Source organism: Ahaetulla prasina, chromosome 6 (assembly GCF_028640845.1).
Source record: "Ahaetulla prasina isolate Xishuangbanna chromosome 6, ASM2864084v1, whole genome shotgun sequence".
Classification (NCBI taxonomy): domain Eukaryota; kingdom Metazoa; phylum Chordata; class Lepidosauria; order Squamata; family Colubridae; genus Ahaetulla; species Ahaetulla prasina.
In genome coordinates, this window is record NC_080544.1 from 7,346,296 (window position 1) to 7,365,388 (window position 19,093).

At 42.3% G+C, this 19,093-nt stretch overlaps 1 protein-coding gene across 2 annotated transcripts in view; it reads left to right on the forward strand.

Annotated features, from left to right (window-relative positions):
• The first annotated feature begins 1,100 nt into the window (after window positions 1–1,100).
• Window positions 1,101–19,093, forward strand: part of NDST2 (N-deacetylase and N-sulfotransferase 2) — an 83,319-nt gene continuing 65,326 nt past the window's right edge. For both annotated transcript variants that reach the window (XM_058188578.1, XM_058188577.1), the window contains exon 1: window positions 1,101–1,370. The gene's annotated coding sequence lies outside the window, so the exon portion shown is untranslated. The remainder of the gene's footprint in view (window positions 1,371–19,093) is intronic.

Below are 19,093 nucleotides of genomic sequence, written 5' to 3' on the forward strand. Positions count from 1 at the left end.
GGGGTCTCCAACCTTGGCAACTTTAAGCCTGGCGGACTTCAACTCCCAGAAAGCCCCAGCCAGCAAAGCTTTGCTGGCTGGGGAATTCTGGGAGTTGAACTCCTCCAGGCTTAAAGTTGCCAAGGTTGGAGACCCCTGCTTTAAAGCCTTTAAAAAAATATCACTACAGATATTAAAGAAAAAATGGCATTGAGGCAAGCTTGCCCCTATGAATGTCGTCGTCTCTGTATGAAATGTGAGAAATAACAATCATTAAGAGAACAAATGGTTCTATTTCAGTTTTCTTTTGAGCCCCCCCCTTAAAAGAGAGAGATTGTTCCAGAATGATTATATTCAGAAAGTAATGGATTAAAATATTTGATTACAGTTAGGACGATAAAATGGATGATTCAGTAAGTTAATGATAAGATCATGGCTGTTGCACAAAAAAAAAGTAATAGAATAGAATAGAATTTTTTATTGTACATAAAAGAAATAGAATAGAATAAAGAATATATTACAGAATAGAATAGAATAGAATTTTTTATTGGCCAAGTGTAACTGGACACACAAGGAATTTGTCTTGGTGCATATGCTCTCAGTGTACATAAAAGAAAAGATACGTTCATCAAGGTACAACATTTACAACACAAATGATGGTCAATATATCAATATAAATCATCAGGATTACCATAAGTAATCCACACACCGACACATTATATTGAAATTTTGAAGAGAAGATCCTTTTATGTTTGTGTGTTTTTATAAAAAAAAAATTAAAAAAAATCCAAAAAAAAAAAGAGGGAGAAAGAGAGAGAAATTTCTCCTCACAGAATCGTTCTTTGGGGCCTGAGGGGCTTCTGGAAAGTCCACCCAGCCAGGCGACGGCGACCCAGGCAGGCCGGCCGGCCTGAAAGCGCCTCAGTGGCGGCATAAACCCCCAGTGGCGACGGCCCGTTTGGCGGAGAAATGGCCTTTCCCTCCCGAGAGGGCCCGCCGGCCTGGCAGCCGAGAAAGGGGACCGGGAGGCAGCGCTCTCGCCGCCCTCTCAGTCGTCTGCGGCTCCCCCTTCCTCTCGGCGGCGGCGGCGGCCCCAGCCTGGCAGAGGCGGGACTGGGCGGGCGGGCAGACAGGCGGCGCTCTCCGCCTCCCTGGCCTGGCCTGGCTCGGCTCGCCGCTTCCTCCCGTCGCCTCCAAGCGGAAGATGGCGGCGGTCTGAGGCGCGCGGCCCGCCAGAGCTGAGGGAGCCGGGGCCGAGCCGAGGGAGCCGACCGGCGGCTCCGGCCGCACCGAGGGGCTCCCGGCGCGGGCGTGAGGGACGGCGCGGAGGCAGAGAGGGAGCGCGGCACGGGGAGCGCCTCGCCGGCGCCTGCCGCTTGTCGTCGGAGAAGGTAAGCCGGCGAGTCTGGCTGCGGCGGACGCCTCCGACGTCCTTCTCGGAGCTGAGGCGGCGGCGGCGGCGGCTCTTTCCACGGGCGCTCGCAGCCCGGCTGTTCAAGGATCGATCTGAGGCCGAGGGGCTCGGGGGAAACAAGCACCCCGGTTGAGGGTCTCCCCCCCCCCGACCCCCAATATGGCAGCGGTAATATGCCTTGCGGGCTCTGGCGGGAATGGATCCCCCGTGTGGGACGTGCCAAGTGCGGGATCCCCGCTCTTTTCTTTGGGGCTTTCCTTCTGCTCCTCGTGCCTTGGCCGGCGCCCCGAGTTCGGGTGCGGCTCCCAAGCAGGGAAAAAGACCCCCCCCCGGAATATTGTGCCTTCACCTCACGGAGGTCCCCAAAACGTTGCATGTTACCCGATCCTTTTAACTTAGGCTAGGGCAGGGGTCTCCAACCTTGGTCCCTTTAAGACTTGCGGACTTCAACTCCCAGAGTCCCTCAGCCAGCAGTTGAAGTCCACAAGCCTTAAAGGGACCAAGGTTGGAGCCCCCTGCTTTGCTGGCTGAGGGACTCTGGGAGTTGAAGTCCACAAGTCTTAAAGGGACCAAGGTTGGAGCCCCCTGCTTTGCTGGCTGAGGGACTCTGGGAGTTGAAGTCCACAAGTCTTAAAGGGACCAAGGTTGGAGACCCCTGCTTTGCTGGCTGAGGGACTCTGGGAGTTGAAGTCCACAAGTCTTAAAGGGACCAAGGTTGGAGACCCCTGCTTTGCTGGCTGAGGGACTCTGGGAGTTGAAGTCCACAAGTCTTAAAGGGACCAAGGTTGGAGGCCCCTGCTTTGCTGGCTGAGGGACTCTGGGAGTTGAAGTCCACAAGTCTTAAAGGGACCAAGATTGGAGACCCCTGCTTTGCTGGCTGAGGGACTCTGGGAGTTGAAGTCCACAAGTCTTAAAGGGACCAAGGTTGGAGACCCCTGCTTTGCTGGCTGAGGGACTCTGGGAGTTGAAGTCCACAAGTCTTAAAGGGACCAAGGTTGGAGACCCCTGCTTTGCTGGCTGAGGGACTCTGGGAGTTGAAGTCCACAAGTCTTAAAGGGACCAAGGTTGGAGACCCCTGCTTTGCTGGCTGAGGGACTCTGGGAGTTGAAGTCCACAAGTCTTAAAGGGACTGAGGTTGGAGACCCCTGCTTTGCTGGCTGAGGGACTCTGGGAGTTGAAATCCACAAGTCTTAAAGGGACCGAAGTTGGAGACCCCTGCTTTGCTGGCTGAGGGACTCTGGGAGTTGAAGTCCGCAAGTCTTAAAGGGACCGAGGTTGGAGACCCCTAACTTAAGGGGTGCCTTCCTCAGGGCACTCAATCCACATACAAGCTGTCTGAATTTTGGAGGGTTCACGTCTGAAAGTGAAACCTCACTGCACTGATGCACTGGGAGGGAATGGAAAGGGAAGCATACTACGATTTATGTGGAATGTGGTTTGTTTTGTTGAACGGGGGACCTGAAATACCAATGGCAAACAACCACACACTTAGTGGGAAAGAAGCATTGCTCAGTAGTAGGATAGGATAGTGCACAAAAAAGATCCAGATTACCTCCACATCTGCTCCAGTAGGAAATAACGGCTTGTATGTATTCTGGTGGGAATTTTGAAGAGCTGCTGTATAAAAGTGTTACCCTGAATATAGAAATAGAGGGGAAAAAGCCTTGTTTTTAATGGCCAAGTTGAATAATTAGCTTTCAGTGTAGAAATGGCAGTGAATTAAATAAAACAGTTCGAAGCACAAAACAGAATCTGAGTACAGTGTTTGAACCAAGCAGAATTTAGAGGAGAGAAGCAGCAGCCTGAATTGAATGAAAGTGTTTGAAGGACCATCCCCTTAAAGATCATAGTGTTGCTACCATGGGTATAAACTTTACACTATGTTAAAACTTAATTTCAATTTCTGAAGTATCTTCCAAGTACTGCAACACATAATTTGTTCCAGTAACCTTGTAGGTACTAAGAATGATAAAAAAGCAGGAAAAATGAAGTGAGAAAATGAAAATGCTGGCTGGGGAATTCTGGGAGTTGAAGTCCACCAGGGTTAAAGTTGCCAAGGTTGGAGACCCCTGAGCTAGAGTACTTGTATGCCATCCTGAGAATGTAAAACACATCCCTTTACATCATGTTTTCCCAGTTTGTTAGGATATTGTACTATGAAATCATGGTTTACAAGCTGATGGCTGGCTTCACATATCATGGTAAATAAAAATGAATTATTTTGTATCTAGCATAGTTCGTGGATCAGTCAGTATATGTTTCCGAGAACAAAGCTGGGTCAAGGAACACCCAGTTGCACACTTGTTCTTTGAGAGAACAGGATGGTTCCCTGAGGTAGATAAACCTCAGCACTTCCATTTCATTAACTTATTGGCACCTGGCCTATCCATTACAAGCCCTCATTAAACACACCTACGCTCTCATCTGAGAAAAAAAAATTGATCTCATCAGCATAATATTGATTTCTTAGCTCATATCCTAGGTGATCTCACTCATGTGGATAAGTACTGAAAAGTGCAAGGAAACAGGGCAGAGCCCTGTAGTGCAGGGGTCTCCAACCTTGGTCCCTTTAAGACTTGCAGACTTCAATTCCCAGAGTCCCTCAGCCAGCAAAGCAGGGGTCTCCAACCTTGGTCCCTTTAAGACTTGTGGACTTCCAACTCCCAGAGTCCCTCAGCCAGCAAAGCAGGGGTCTCCAACCTTGGTCCCTTTAAGACTTGTGGACTTCAACTCCCAGAGTCCCTCAGCCAGCAAAGCTGGCTGAGGAACTCTGGGAGTTGTAGTCTACAAGTCTTAAAGGGACCAAGGTTGGAAACCCCTGCTGTAGTGGACTCCAAAGCAAAAGTGCCATGGATTTAAACGGTAGCTTTCTAAGGCCACCTTCTAGAGTTAGCCATTCATGGGTAGCCACAGTGGGGCAAGGGAGGTGGGGGCATGACTACACATGTGTCACAACACAGTTACATGGTTGCATCATATGCAATGGCAGGGCACCATGTCGTCATTTTGGCAGTTATTGTAGTAGGCGTGAAACTGTCTTCTATTTCTCATGTTGGCCAGGCTTATACTGTTTGTGAGGACCATGATATCTCTTTCCTTATGTACTCTTTCAAGTACACATAATTTTTCAGAAGAACTGAACAAAAATCAGGTATCAAATCTCACAGAATTTGCTCATGAAACTCAGTGTCATTCAAAAGCGCCACCTCTATGGCATCTTCAAAGATTAAAAAAAGTTCATTTCCGACACAAGAAATCTTATCCCTTAGTTTGACAGATTGTATAATTTGGTAAAAGCTCAAACATAAGAGTTGTTGGTGTCAGGTGTTGTTGATAATGAAACTGTCCTGGGTTTGGAAAGTTAATAACAGCACAATGAGATAAAACATGGTTATTTCGATTTAAGTCTTAGATCTTATTTCTGAATTTATTTCTAAATTGTATTTCAGCAATTTAAAATTTCCCCAAGACCCTTCTTTTAATAGCTGTCTCTATATTTAGGCTTTAACACTATTAGAGTACTTTTTGCACTTTATTTCTCCCTGATCTCATTACTTTGTTTTCTCCCAATTTCTTATTATAGACGCAGGGTAATCACTCAGCCGTAACATGAAGGCTGTTGCCGTAATATATTGGTTAGATTCTAATGCCACCAGATTGTTTTGTGCGACAAATTAATAACGATCATCTATCTAAACATGGTTGTAACAGAAGTTTCTTGGAGGCTTTTATCTTGTGGTAGGAATAGTAGGCCCTTTTATTCTCCAGTATCTGGGTTGTGCAACTATTATGATCCATATCTGAAAAGGTTCTTTGATTCTGACATGGGGCATGACAACCAAACCTCTCATGAATTTTCCTGGGCTCACACAGTAGCCAGGTGGTCTCAGAAAAATATGCCTTTGAATTAAGAAGATGAAGGCAGGGCAATACCTTTCTTGTTTTGGATCCAAATAGCCATACATTACTGTGGCATATTGTTTCCACGAAAGGGAATATTTATGACCGAGTAACAGCCATTAAGATTTGTGTGGCCAGAGCAAGGGTCTTCAGAAACAATTGCAGCAGTACCACTTTTATGGCAACGGTGATGTAAAAAGAAACAGATATTACCTGTTGATCACAACTAATGAAGGGAGGCAAGAGAAGTGAGCTACTCTGAACAGAGCCAAATTGATCTCCTGGGATCCATGAGTTGATACAGTATTCATCAAAACGAGATGGTCCCGGCTTTCTTAAGGAGATCGCCACTTGTGCATTTTTACGAAGTAAGATTCATTCATTAACATCAAACCATATACAGTAGTATTATCAATAGATTTGTAAATGGTGTCTTCCTCAAACCTGATACTTCCAAAGGGATGGATTTTGACTCGCAAAATTCTTGGCAGTAGCCATACTAGTTAGGAATTCTGGGAATTGAAGTCTATAGATCTGGAGAATTTCAAAGGCAGTTGTAATGAATCATTATTAGCAGTATAAGCTGCAGAATATGTGGGCAGTTTTATTCAGAAAACATTCAGAAAGATGTTAAAACACGCCCCAAGAATTTCTGAATATTTACAGTTGGACAAGATTGCAGAAAATCTAAATTATTCAGAAAATCTCTTGGCACTTCAAGGGTGCAGTGGTGGCGGAATGTTCTTTGCCACCATCACTGACATACAGCAGATTGAAAACAAGCTGTCAATATTTTCAGTGAAGATTCTGGTTATTAGTATATCAACCTTCTTTAATAAAAGACATATTGCACTTCTAAATTTCTCCGCTACTAAGGGCTTACCTATCTGATGCTATTGGATCTCCATCACTGAAGTCTTAGAGACCATTGCTAGAAGAGTTTATGCTTTAAATAAGTATTCTGGACTGTTATTTAAATTTGTAACTTGACCACATTAGACATGAGTAAAAACTTAATTTCATTAACCAGCAAACCACTATAGACTCTAAATCATAGTAAAATGTGAACTGGGCCTCTGTGGCTCATACTGCTGATGCAGTCTGTTATGCAGTCTGCAGTAATTGCAGCTGCCTGCAATTACTGCAGGTTCTAGTCCCACCAGGCCCAAAGTTGACTCAGCCTTCCATCCTTTATAAGTTAGGTAAAATGAGGACCCAGATTGTTGGGGGCAATAAGTTGACTTTGTATATAAATATATAAATAGAATGAAGACTATTGCTAACATAGTGTAAGCCGCCCTGAGTCTTCGGAAAAGGGTGGGATATAAATGTAAATAAAAAAAACTGAGTTGACAAAGCTTAATTTTCCAAAGGAGTTGAGAAAATGGCTTATTGGTATCATTTATTCTGCTATACAGAATATTTTTTGTCCTCTCATTCTTTTTTATCAATAGTTGCTTCCATGGTCCCTAATATGCTCTGATATCACGCTGCTTGAAACATGTTTTTAATTGCTTTTCTTTGTGGCTTTCTGTGCATTTTTAAAATAACTATATCAGATAACTTGAAAATTCTAGTTTAGTGGAATGAGTTATTATATACTTAATTTCTTTGTGTCGAGAAATTGTGTCTGCTTCCTCTGAGTTATTTCCCATTTGCTAATTTATTTTTGTTATTTTGATGAGTTAAAATATTACGTTCTAATCAATACTGTGAGGTGGTTTCTAGTGTTTTGTTTCTCCACTGAAAATTTGTCACTCCACTTACCTTCTTTTTAAGAGGGAAATGAGTCACAAAAGGACAGAAATACCCTTTTAATTGAAAAAGCTTGTCCTTTTATTATATAAATATTTTAAGGAACTTCAGGTAAGTGATAAGTTTTCAAGTGGTCTAAGCAAGTTGGGTAAATGCATGTGTTAGATATATGAGAGAAACTTCAATGTGGGATATTGTCATTCTAACAGAAAAATAGTGTTATATATTCTATTCCTAAACACATATAGAAGAAATAGAAGAATATTTCTGTTCATAAACGTACATACATACATATGAGTATTACTTATATCTCTGAAATATGTTGAGATGTACTTCGCGATATCAGTTACTTTTAGATCAGGAGAAAACATGACTGAATTTTATTGTGCAACTGCGAGAGGGAAAGGCATAATGTTTTACATCAGGGGTCCCCAACCTTGGCAACTTTAAGCCTGGTGGACTTCAACTCCCAGAATACCCCAGCCAGCTTTGCTTTGGGGAAATTCTTTGGGGAATTCTGGGAGTTGAAGTCCACCAGGCTTAAAGTTGCCAAGGTTGGAGACCCCTGGTTTACATTACAGATCAGCAATGTTTATATGAGCTTGGCTCTCCTTTTGGATATTCAATTTATAGCAGATTCTTAATTACCACTGTATGTTACAAAATATTGGCTATCTACTACTTTATAATTATATAAACATAAAAATGTGATGTAACTGATTTATAATTGACCATAGTTAGAATAATTGAGTGAAATTCCATTTGGTGTCTCATAGCAATATGACTGGGACAAATGATGTATGTGAAACAGAAACCTTTATAGCCAGCAGAATCCAAATGCCACTTGGGACTTTCTCTCTACCAAGCACAAAAATACTTCCTGCCCTCCAATTAAAGTAAATGCAGATTTTCTGGTAGGTTAACTCTGAAAGCTTTCCACATTCTTTACTTCAAAAAGTAAATTACTTGAAAAGTCATTGAGATGGAAATAATTGAGCTGAAATATCTCAAGAAAATAAAAATGTAAAAAGTGTTTCTATCAGGACAGCAGCATTTTTTTTCAACGTGCTTATTTTATTCCAATGCTACTGTTCCCCCTGCATGTGCTTGCAAGGGATACCCAAATTAAATACAATTTTAGGATCACCTAATTTTACTTGCATTGTTTCTATTTTTTATGCAGTTAATGAATTGCATGAATCAGAGAGGAAACAGAGCAGGGATTTAAAGAAAGGGAGCTGTGGCAGAAATGACTCTTCTAAAACAGCAGTGTGTGTTCATGTCTTTTTTCCTGAACCTTTCCACAAAGGTCACAAAACAGGAGAGAGGGGAAAAGCATAATTATAAATAAATATAAAAAATGTATGTCAGTGCTTGTGGATATGTGGATGCATGGATTTAGGAGTACAAAGGAGTGTCCAGTTTTTTATTTATTTTGGTAAACACGTCTATCCACATGGAGAACAAATATTTGTGTAATCACGAGTGCCCACAGAGGGGCAAGTGATGAAACAGGAATCGTGGCACAAGTCGGCTTGTTATATATTTGTGTGTGATGTTGTGACCCAAGAACAAAAAAATGGAATGTGCATTATGACATTACAATGCACATTTCATCGTTTTATTAGGGACAAGCATTGTAAAAAAGGTATGCTAAGATTATTTATTTATTTAAAACATTTATATAGCCAGCCAGTTTGGTCTAGTAATGAAAGCATCGTGCTAGAAACCAGGAGTCGGTGAGTTCTAGTCCTGCCTTAGCCATCAAAACCAGCTGGGTGACCTTGGGTCTGTCACTCTCTCTCATGCTGATCCACCTCAGAGGATTGTTGTTGTGGGGAAAATAGGTGGAAGGAATATTAGGTATGTTTGCTCCTTGAGTTATTTATAACAACAATAATAATGGCAGGATAATATTTTTTAAAAAAAACAACACACAACTTTGGGTGACTCATAACCAAAGAATAAAACAATATGTATAAACAATAGAAACAAAACAATAAAATTAGTAAACTCAAAAAAGCCTGATAACACAACTAAACTTCCCCAATGCAGACTACAACACCTTCCTTTCACTATGGCCTCTCTCTATCCCAACGCCTGATGAAAGATAGATTTTAAGGACTTTCAAGAAAGTTAAAAAGTAGGCGTGGCAGATCTTGAAGGAAAAGATGTTTCATAAGGCTCACTTCCGAAGTCCCTTAATGGTCTTCTGGCACAGTCTTTGAGAGGCAGCTCAAATCTGCATGTCCCTCACAAGCCAATGGAAGTTAGATGTTCCTGTTTTAGACCCTTGACTGGAACTAATTTTAATCAGGTTCATTATTAGTACTGTACCAATGATCTATTAGTCCTGTGATGGCGAACCTATGGCACCCGTGCCCAAAGTGGCATGCAAAGCCATGTTGCCTGGCACTTGATGAAGGTATCTTTTCTTTTATGTACACTGAGAGCGTATGCACCAAGACAAATTCCTTGTGTGTCCAGTTACACTTGGCCAATAAAAAATTCTATTCTATTCTACTCTCGGCCTTGCCTGTTTGTCTTCTGGGTTTCTGGCGTGCATGCGCGTGCAATGATCAGCTGCCCTTTGCGCGTGCGGCAGTGCCAAAAACCAGTGTGGGAATGCGCACTGGCCAGCTGATTGTTGGGTGCGCATGCACGCCAGAACCTGGGAGTTTGGCTTTTCCTGAGTGCGAGCCCTTCGTGCATGCGGCAATGCTGAAAACCAGCCTGCGCATGCGCGCTGGCTAGCTGATCGTCGGGCATGCATACGCACTGGAACCCGGAAGTTTGGCTTTTTCGAAGTGCAGCCCTGACAAGCGCACATGCGCAGTGTTTCCCTGCAGCTCAGTGCCGAAAAGGTTCTCCATCACTGTATTAGTCACTATTGAACCAATTCACCATAGAAGTGGCTTTCATAAAGTTTTTCCTCACCTATTATTTGATTAATAATTTTACAGGATTGTTTTATATAAATTAAATAAGAAGTAGATAAAATTTTGGCCTAGGAGCTGTATTTTATCCTTGCCTCTTGCCTAGTAGCTATTGACCCATAAGCTTCCCAAAATGGGGGGAAGTTGATATGAGTAGACTGGGGATTGGGAGCAGAGTTTTATGAGAGTTCTCTTCCTTTCTCCGTGGCTGGTTTCAGTCGGTGTTGGTAGGGAGGGAGAGATTGTTGCCTAGGCCTCAGGGTGCCTCAACCCATTCTGTCTCCTTTCCTTTTCAACACCTACATGAAACTGGGTGAGGTCATCTGCCAGTTTGGTATCATCATATACTGTTGATATCCAATTATCTCTCTTATCCTGGATTAGCCAAAGGAGGCTGCTGAGGTTCTGTCCTGGGGAACAGAACTGGAAGCTATGTGGGTCTGCTTGTTCATGTTTGACACAGACTCAGCCAGCTGGAGATATTGCATCTTTGTCCTTGGATGGAGGTGTTCCTGGACTCTCTTCTCTTGCTTGATGACAGATGACAGCTGTGGCCAGGAAGGCTTTTGCATAGCTTCCTCTGGTGTACCAGTTGCACCCTTTCCTAGATTCAGGGGCCCTTCAGGCTTCTACTTGTGCCCTGATCGTCTGGAGCAGGGGTCTCCAACCTTGGTCCCTTGAAGACTCCCAGAGCTTTGCTGGCTGAGGGACTCTGGGAGTCGAAGTCCACAAGTCTTCAAGGGACCAAGGTTGGAGACCCCTGGTCTGGAGGCTTGATTAATGTAACATCTTCTAAATGGGGCTGCCTTTGAAGACCACAAAGAAGCTTTACTGATCCAGAATGCAGTGGTTTGTGCAGTGATCGGCATGCTTTGCTATGCTCATGTAACATCTCTGCCTCACAAACTGCACTGATCGCCAGTTTGGTTCTGAATGCAATTCAAGGTGCTGCTCACTAGCTATAAAGGCCTACATGACACAAGTCCTGTGTGCCTGAGAGATTGCCTGTCTCCTATAGCAGAGGTCCTAAACCCCCCCATCTGCAAACCAATACTGTTCTGTGGCACATTGGAAACCAATCCACACAAGTGGCGGGCAAGCGCAGGAAGCTCTATTTGCATGTACAAAACCGTCCCCTCCCCAAGTGTTGCCCAAGGCCGCCGCTACTGCTCCACAGAGCCAGAAAAGTTAGCGATCACTGTCCTATAGTATATGCCCAGTCAATCCAAACTGGTAGGATTGTGCTCCTGATTCTGTTAGTTAAATAATGCTGTCTACTGGGACCCTGGAAAAATGCCTTCGCTGTCCCAATGCCTGCCTTCTGGAATGAGGTTCCTCCCAAGATTGAACAACCGCCATCCGACTGGTTTTTTTTGAAGGGCCCGGAACCTGGTTCTTCACCCACGTCTTTTAGAAGTGTGACTGAATACCTCTTTTTCTTCTTTTCCTTTGTTCCCATCCATGTTTGTTATTTCTGCCATATCATCATCGTCCCAAGAAACTTCACCAAACTCCTGAAATTCACAAAAAGAAATAGCATTCTAGAAAGCTCTGGTATTCTTTTGTATATACGGTATGTAGTTCATGGACTATAGGCTGCTCAACTGTATTTTAAATGCTAATTTCTTTCATGATGAGAATTTTGCTCCTTTTAAAAAGAGAAATCCACCTTGTAGATGAAAATATCAGCAATTTCCAAGGGTTGGTCAATTCCTGCAGTTATTTCTACTGGTTGGAGAAATAAGTATTGTATATACTTGCTTCTAATTGCATAAATTCACAAAGAGTGATTTTCTATGAATGTCCATTTATATAATAAAGACATTATGTATCCCTGGGCTATATAATAATGTATGCTTTTACCATTTTCTTCATCAGTGCTTTTTATTATTTCCATTTATAGTGTTTGAATGCAAGCTATAAATTTGTTGGGCTAGTTGAATGCATTAGGTGGGCAGAAAACAGATAATTCTGCCCCTCTCTTCACAATTCTTACCTAGTTCCCTGTTTGTGTTCATGAAAAGTCTCTTTGAAATCAATGGAAAGCTTTTTTAATTTAATTTTTTATTGAAGTTCTGTAGCCATAGAATATAAAGCAAATAATCTGAAAATTCATGGACACTTTTCATTCGTGATTTATTTTTCAGTGGAGGAGGGTTGAGTTTTTGCATGGAGGAAGGTTGATAGAGGAACAGTCCCCAAGCGGAGAGAATCCTTTAGCCATATATTGCATTGATAAAGATGGATGGAGTAGATTAGATGATGCTGAGGGTGTAATATAGCTGGTTTGGTTTGGGCTTAATTCCACAAACCCATTAATTGTGGTTTTATAAGCCATGGTCTGTAATATCAGTGGTGGGAAGCTTCCAAAATGTTGTAGGGGGTATGAGAGAAGATGAGGACCATTCAAAGTATGTAAATCATGCAGCGATTATTTAATTCCCCATTGTTTATCCAGGGTAAGTAACATCTCTTAATCTTTTATTATCTTGTCATTTGTCATCAGCAAATCAACTCAAGACCAGGTTAGCTGTAGGTATTAGAGCAATCAGGGATAACCTGGCATTGTAATAAACCTTTTAATGATTAATTGATATAATGGCAAGCAATTCTAAACAGGAACAAACGTTTCATCAGGGTTTCTATCTAAAACTATTACATCCTGTTTCTTATTGAAACAACTCAGGCTGTTCCTTCACAGTTGAACAATTGTTCCTACCTAATGAAGCCATTTTTATTTTCATTTAGAAATATAGTAGTTCTCTTGGTGTTTAGTGCATGTGGAATGAGTTTGATCATCCCTCTTCCCAAGGCAGGAGAGATCTGTTCCTATTCCACACCAAGTTGGCAGGAATAGTCAACACTCCAGAAGACAAACTCAGGATCCAAAAAGATCTTGACAGACTTGAACAATGGGCCCTATCCAACAAAATGAAATTTAATGTGGAGAAAAGCAAAGTTTTATACCTGGGCAGGAAAAAACCAAAGGTACCAGTACAGATTAGGCGAAACCTGGCTCAAAAACAGTAACTGTATGAGGGACCTTGGAATCCTAGTGGATGATCACTTAAACATGAACTAGCAGTGTGCTGCAGCAGCCAAAAAACTTAATAAAGTGCTTGGTTGTATAAACAGAGGCATAGAATCAAAATCATGTGAAGTATTAGTACTGCTTTATAAAATCTTAGTGAGGCCACACCTGGAATCCTGCATCCAGTTTTGGTCACCACACTATAAAAAAGTTGTTGAGACTTTGGGAAAAGTACAAAGAAGAGCAACTAAGATGATTAAAGGCCTGGAGACTAAACTATATGAAGAACGATTGCAGGATTTGGGTTTGGCTAGTCTAGAGAAAAGAAGGGGTAGGGGGGACATGACAGCAGTATTCTAGTATTTGAGAGGCTGCAGCAAAGAGGAGAGTCAATTTATTTTCTAAAGCACCAGAGGGCAAGACAAGAAACAATGGATGGAAACTAATCAAGGTGAGAAGCAACCTGGAATAAGGAGAAACTTCCTAACGGTAAGGACAATTAACCAGTGGAACAGCTTGCCACCAGAAGTTGTGGGTGCTTCATCACTGGCGGGTTTTAAGAAGAGACTGGACAGTCACTTGTCTGAAATGGTATAGGATCTCCTATTTGAGCACTGGGCTGGACTAGAAGACCTCCAAGGTCTCTTCCAGCTCTATTCTGATTCTAATCCTAATTTTTGCCAATCGCAGCGTATTGCTAGCTCATACTTAAATCCCCTAGGACACCAGGACCCTTCTTAACTACTGTTGAACTAGGTACTGCCTATTTTATACTTGTGCATTTGGATTTTCCTGACTAAGTCCTCGCTTTCCTCACCCTTGTACTGTATCACGTTGGATAGGGTCCAATACTCTAGTCTGTCAAGATCCTTCTGAATATTGAATATCTTCTAAAGTGGTTGCAGTGCTCTCCAGTTTGGTACCGTCTGCAAATTTGATGAGTTCCCCTTTGAGCCCCTTATCTAAATCATCTATGAAGATATTGAAGAGCACCTGGCCCAAGGCAGAGGTACCCCACTGCATGCTTCCCTCCGTGTAAATGCAGTTCCATTAAGCATTAGATGCTGAGTGCAGTTGGTCAGCTAACTGAAAATCCATCTAATGGTGGTTCTGTTTCTCCCACATTGTAGGTTGTGGTCTACTTCTGTCAAATGCATTAGTAAAGTCCAAGTAAACTAGATTCATGGCATTTCTCCGATCCACTAATCTAGTTACTTCATCATCAAAGAAAGCAATAAAGTTCTTCTGGCATGATCTGTTCTTAACAAATCCATGCTGGTTTCTAGTGATCACCTTGTTCATTTCTAGGAGCTCACAAATCTGCTGTTTGATGATCTTTTCTAGAATTTTTGCAGGTATTGATGTCAGACTGATTGATCTGTAGTTTCCTGGATGACTTGTTTTTTTCCTTTTTGAAGCTTTGGAATCGTATTGGTTCTTTTCCAGTCCTCTGGCAGTTCCCCCACACGTCAGGAGACCTGCAAGATTTTGTTCCAAGATCACATCTACTCGTTTCTTCAGTACTCTGGGATGTAAACCAGGGTTTGAAATGGCTAAACACATAAAAGGCTAAATAGGATCGTAGCTGGATTGGTTCTTGGATGGGAGGCATAAGGAGATCCCAGGAACCTAAACTGAAAAAGTGGTTTTGGCAGAAGGCATCCCTGGCCAAACAGCCCATACAATCACAACCTTGCCGGAAAGAAGGTTTTACTTTTTTATGCTTTTGGAAACGAAAAACCCAATAAATGTATCCTTTACTGATTTATTTATCAGATTGATAAAGCCGCCCATTTACAAAAAAATACTCTGGTCAGTATACAGCAGGTTATATTTATCTAACACTATTTCGTATTGTGTAAAAAGAAACATTAGCTTGCTCCACAACAGGGTGGATCAAGATTTAAATCACTAGTAAAAAGGCTTGATTTAAATCAACTCTATAAATCATAATTTTTAAAGAGCAACTGCCATCTCTGTCCCACAGCAGCTTCTCCTCTGACCCTCTGTTGACTCACCAACAGTCCCAATATTGCAGAATATACAGCCTCATGCTATACAACTAAGCTCCATTTCATGCTGAATAAACTAAATGATTAATGTATTTTAAATAGAAAACTATCTTTAGATAGATTTTTACTCCAAAAGCATTTTATTAAAAATAAATTTGATAAAAATTTAAAAAAAATGCGATTTAAATGAAATTTTTTTTTCATTTTTAAAAAAAATCTATTTTTATCCACCTTATTTCACAATGATATTTTGTTTTTAATTGCAGAAATATGACTCCTCTATCTTAACATTAGTGTCTGACTTGGCCATTATCTGAAAATTTGAAAGATTGTTAGCTTTCAATCAAGATCCCATTTCCTTTTGGCTTTCTACAGTATACCCTTACATCAGTTTCTCAACCTTGACGAGTTTAAGATGTGTGGATTTCAACTCTCAGAATTCCCTAGCCAGCAAAGCTGGGGTGAGGAAAAAGATGTCTGGGAAATTTTGAGTGTTAAAGTCCACGCATCTTAACGTTGCCAAGGTTGAGAAATACTGTTTTAGATTCTTTCCCCTGTTTGTCTACCTAGCATTCTGTGAACTTGATATTAATTTTACTTTGTGAGCAAATGGTACGTTCATAAACTAAGATACTGTGTTATAAACAATAACTTTGAAAACTTTATAATGTACTATTCTAAAGAGCAACCATCCGAAAGATAGTGGGAGAATACTTTTGTCCAGTTAAGAGGCTCCAGGGATCTTTTCTCTGAAAACATTACATGTTCATCTTCAGCAGTGCTTAGATGCAGAGATTTAAGATTGGGCGTTTTTCAAGGATTCTGTCTTCTTTTGTTACCTCTCTTACTATTTTTTCATAACAGAAATTATAATGGTATGTTTGTAGATAGCCGTCAGTAAACAGTAACAACTTCTAAGCAGTTGTTCAATGCATAAGGCTTTTTCTGACCATTTTATTACTTTTACCTTTTCATGCTCTCATATGAAGTTCTTTTTAATAATGAATTATGTTTTTCAGAAGCTGGATGTCTTAAAATAGCAAGTTGCTCCTAACATTTGGCAAGATGATAGCTCTAAGTTCAGCTATTTCTCCTGGTTTTTTTCTTCCTCTCAAGGATAGCCATTCATATGGTGTGATCATTTTTTCCAGTGTTATTTAACTCAAAGGGTATTTTTTTCTGGCTCTCTTCTCTGTGTGTGTCATTGTCAACCGTCCTGTTAGCATACACGGCAAAAGATACCCCTGGGACATTATTTTACCAAGAATATAACTTTACTGATAGATCCATATAAGCACAGTAGAAGCAAAGACAGTTCTGACATTTTCGCACAAAAAAACCCCTGCATAGTTAAAATTTCCCCTTTCCTCCCTGGGCCACCCACTGTCCATTGCCCACCAATCCAGTGCAATCTCTTCATTTTAGGAAACTGTCTGCTCAGTTCAAAAAGCTCTCATCATTCAACCTTGAGGTATCGAAATTCTCCCAGGTACATGAATTCCTCAATTTCTTCCCAGCCACCCATACATTCAAAACATGCCCCTCCCCCCCTCCCTGGTTTCTGTTGTCTGGCTTCGAGCAAAAATGCACAGCGAGTTGCCCATGACATGCCAACCCTCCAGAAGAAAGATTAATCCTACAAGTGTTTCCACATCCATTCGGTGCCAGGTGGGTAAAGTCTTACACTTAGGCAAGAAAAAACAAAAGTACATATATAGACTGGGTGAAACCAGACTTAAGGACAGCAACTGCGAGAGGGATCTTGGAGTCTTTGTGGACCAGCAATTAAATATGACTCAAAAGTGTGCGGTGGCAGCCAAAAAATCCAATGCAATCATAAGCTGCATTAACAGAGGGGTACAATCAAGATCAAGGGAGGTACTAATACCACTCTATAAAGCCTTAGTAGGACCACACCTAGAGTACTGCATCCAGTTTTGATCACCACACTATAAAAAAGATGTTGAGATTCTAGAAAGAGTGCAGAGAAGAGCAACCAAGATGATTAGGGGACTGGAGGCTAAAACATTCGATGAACGCTTGCAGGAACTGGGCGTGGCTAGTCTAGTGAAGAGAAGGACCAGGGGAGACACAATAGAGCCTTCCAATATTTGAGGGGCTGCCACAGAGAGGAGGGAGTCAAGCTGTTTCCCAAAGCACCTAAAGACCAGACAAGGAATAATGGATGGAAATTGACCAAGGAGAGATTCAACCTAGAAATAAGGAGGAATTTCCTGACAGTGAGAACAATCAACCAATGGAACAGCTTGCCTTCAGAGGTTGTGGGAGCTTCATCACTGGAAGTTTTCAAGACGAGACTGGACTGCCGTTTAATAAAAATGGTGTAGGGGCGAGGGGTTGGACTAGATGACCTATAACTGTGATGGCGAATCTATGGTATGTGTGCCACTTGTGGCACGCATAGCCATATCAATGGACACGCAAGCTCAGCTCTGGCGCGTGCCAGCTAATTTTCAGGACCTATGAGCCCACCAGAAGTAGGGAAACAGGCTGTTTCCTGCCTCTGGAGGGCCAGTACTATGCACTGAGTTATTATAGGCCCCCTACGAATGGCAGAAGCTCAGTCCAATTGGTTTTTTGGTAGTTCACATAATATCACAGCTTTGCTCCAAGACAGAGTTTATACATTTACAAGTCCCATTCATTTGAAGATGGGTGGAGCTAAGTCTTTGGGAGGAGCCTATCAGAAATTCCCACCAAAACTTTAACGTGAATTGCACTCCCCGGTCTGAGACAATATGCTTCAGGACCCTATGCAGCCGATACACATACTGCACAAATAGCTTAGGCAAGGACTGGGCTGAAGGAATCCTGGGGCACACCACAAAATGGGCATGTCTGAAAAATAAGTCAGTAATAGTCCAGATCACGGTGTTCCCAGCCCCTTCTGGCAGCTCCACAATAAAGTCCATAGAGATTTCCTTCCAGGGATTTGTGGGGTTGTCCATTGTCAGCAATCCTGGGGGCTTGCCAGTCAATCATTTCATCGAAGCCCATACAGTACAGCTGGCTACGGAAGCCTCTATGTCCTCCTCTATCTTTGGCCATCAGATCTGCCTCTTTACTAGATAGCAATAGCACTTAGATTTAAATATTGTTTCATAGTGCTTTACAGCCCTCTAAGCGGTTTATAGAGTCAGCATATTGCCCCCAACAATCTGGGTCCTCATTTTATGGACCTTGGAAGTATGGAAGGCTGAGTCAACCTTGAACCAGTTAGAATCGAACTGCCAAACTGCAGGCAGCCAGCAGTCAGCAGAAGTAGCCTGTAATACTACTGTATTCTAACCACTGTGCCATCATGGCTCCTAGAGAGTCTTTACAAATCCAAAATGCCCCACTGCCCTAGTATCGTGACTCTGTTGTAGAAACCACTCATCGTCTGCCAACGCATCTCTCAATGGTTGTGTTAGATCTTGGCTGGTTGCAATGGTGGTGTCCTCTGCTGCCTTGTGAGGGCTGGCACGAACTGTCTACATGGGATGATGAGTTGATGAGATGATGACCTCCTCTTGGGCACTGTTGTACTGGGGCATCCAGAAAAGAGCGTCCACTAGGAAATTCCACCCCCCCACCCTCCCCGGTAGGTAGCAGTGTTGAAGTATTGAGTCCACCAGACTTACTTCAGACTGGGGGGGTGGGCTGAATTCTTTCGGGTTCTTACTATTTGTCCATACCTCAAATGGAATATTAGTCCCTTCTAGGAAATGACTCCACGTTAGGGGGGCCCATTGCACCACATAGGCTTCCCTCTCCCAAATAGCCCATCGCTTTTCAGTTTCAGAAAGTTTGCAGGACGTATAGGTGCAGGGCTGCAGTTCCCCCTTGGCCTTTCTCTGAAGCAATATCACGCCTACAGCTACATCACTAGCATCAGGGTGTTTTAGGACTGGTTCCTCAGCAAAGAGGCCCTTTAGCTTATTGAATGCGACTTGGCACTTGAGTTCAAAGGTTGACTGGGCTTGAGTTTCACCCAGTTTCTTTTGTTTTGGGAAAAAGTCTGCTTGGTTCAGAAGGCTCTCATCCTTTGACCTTGAGATGTTGA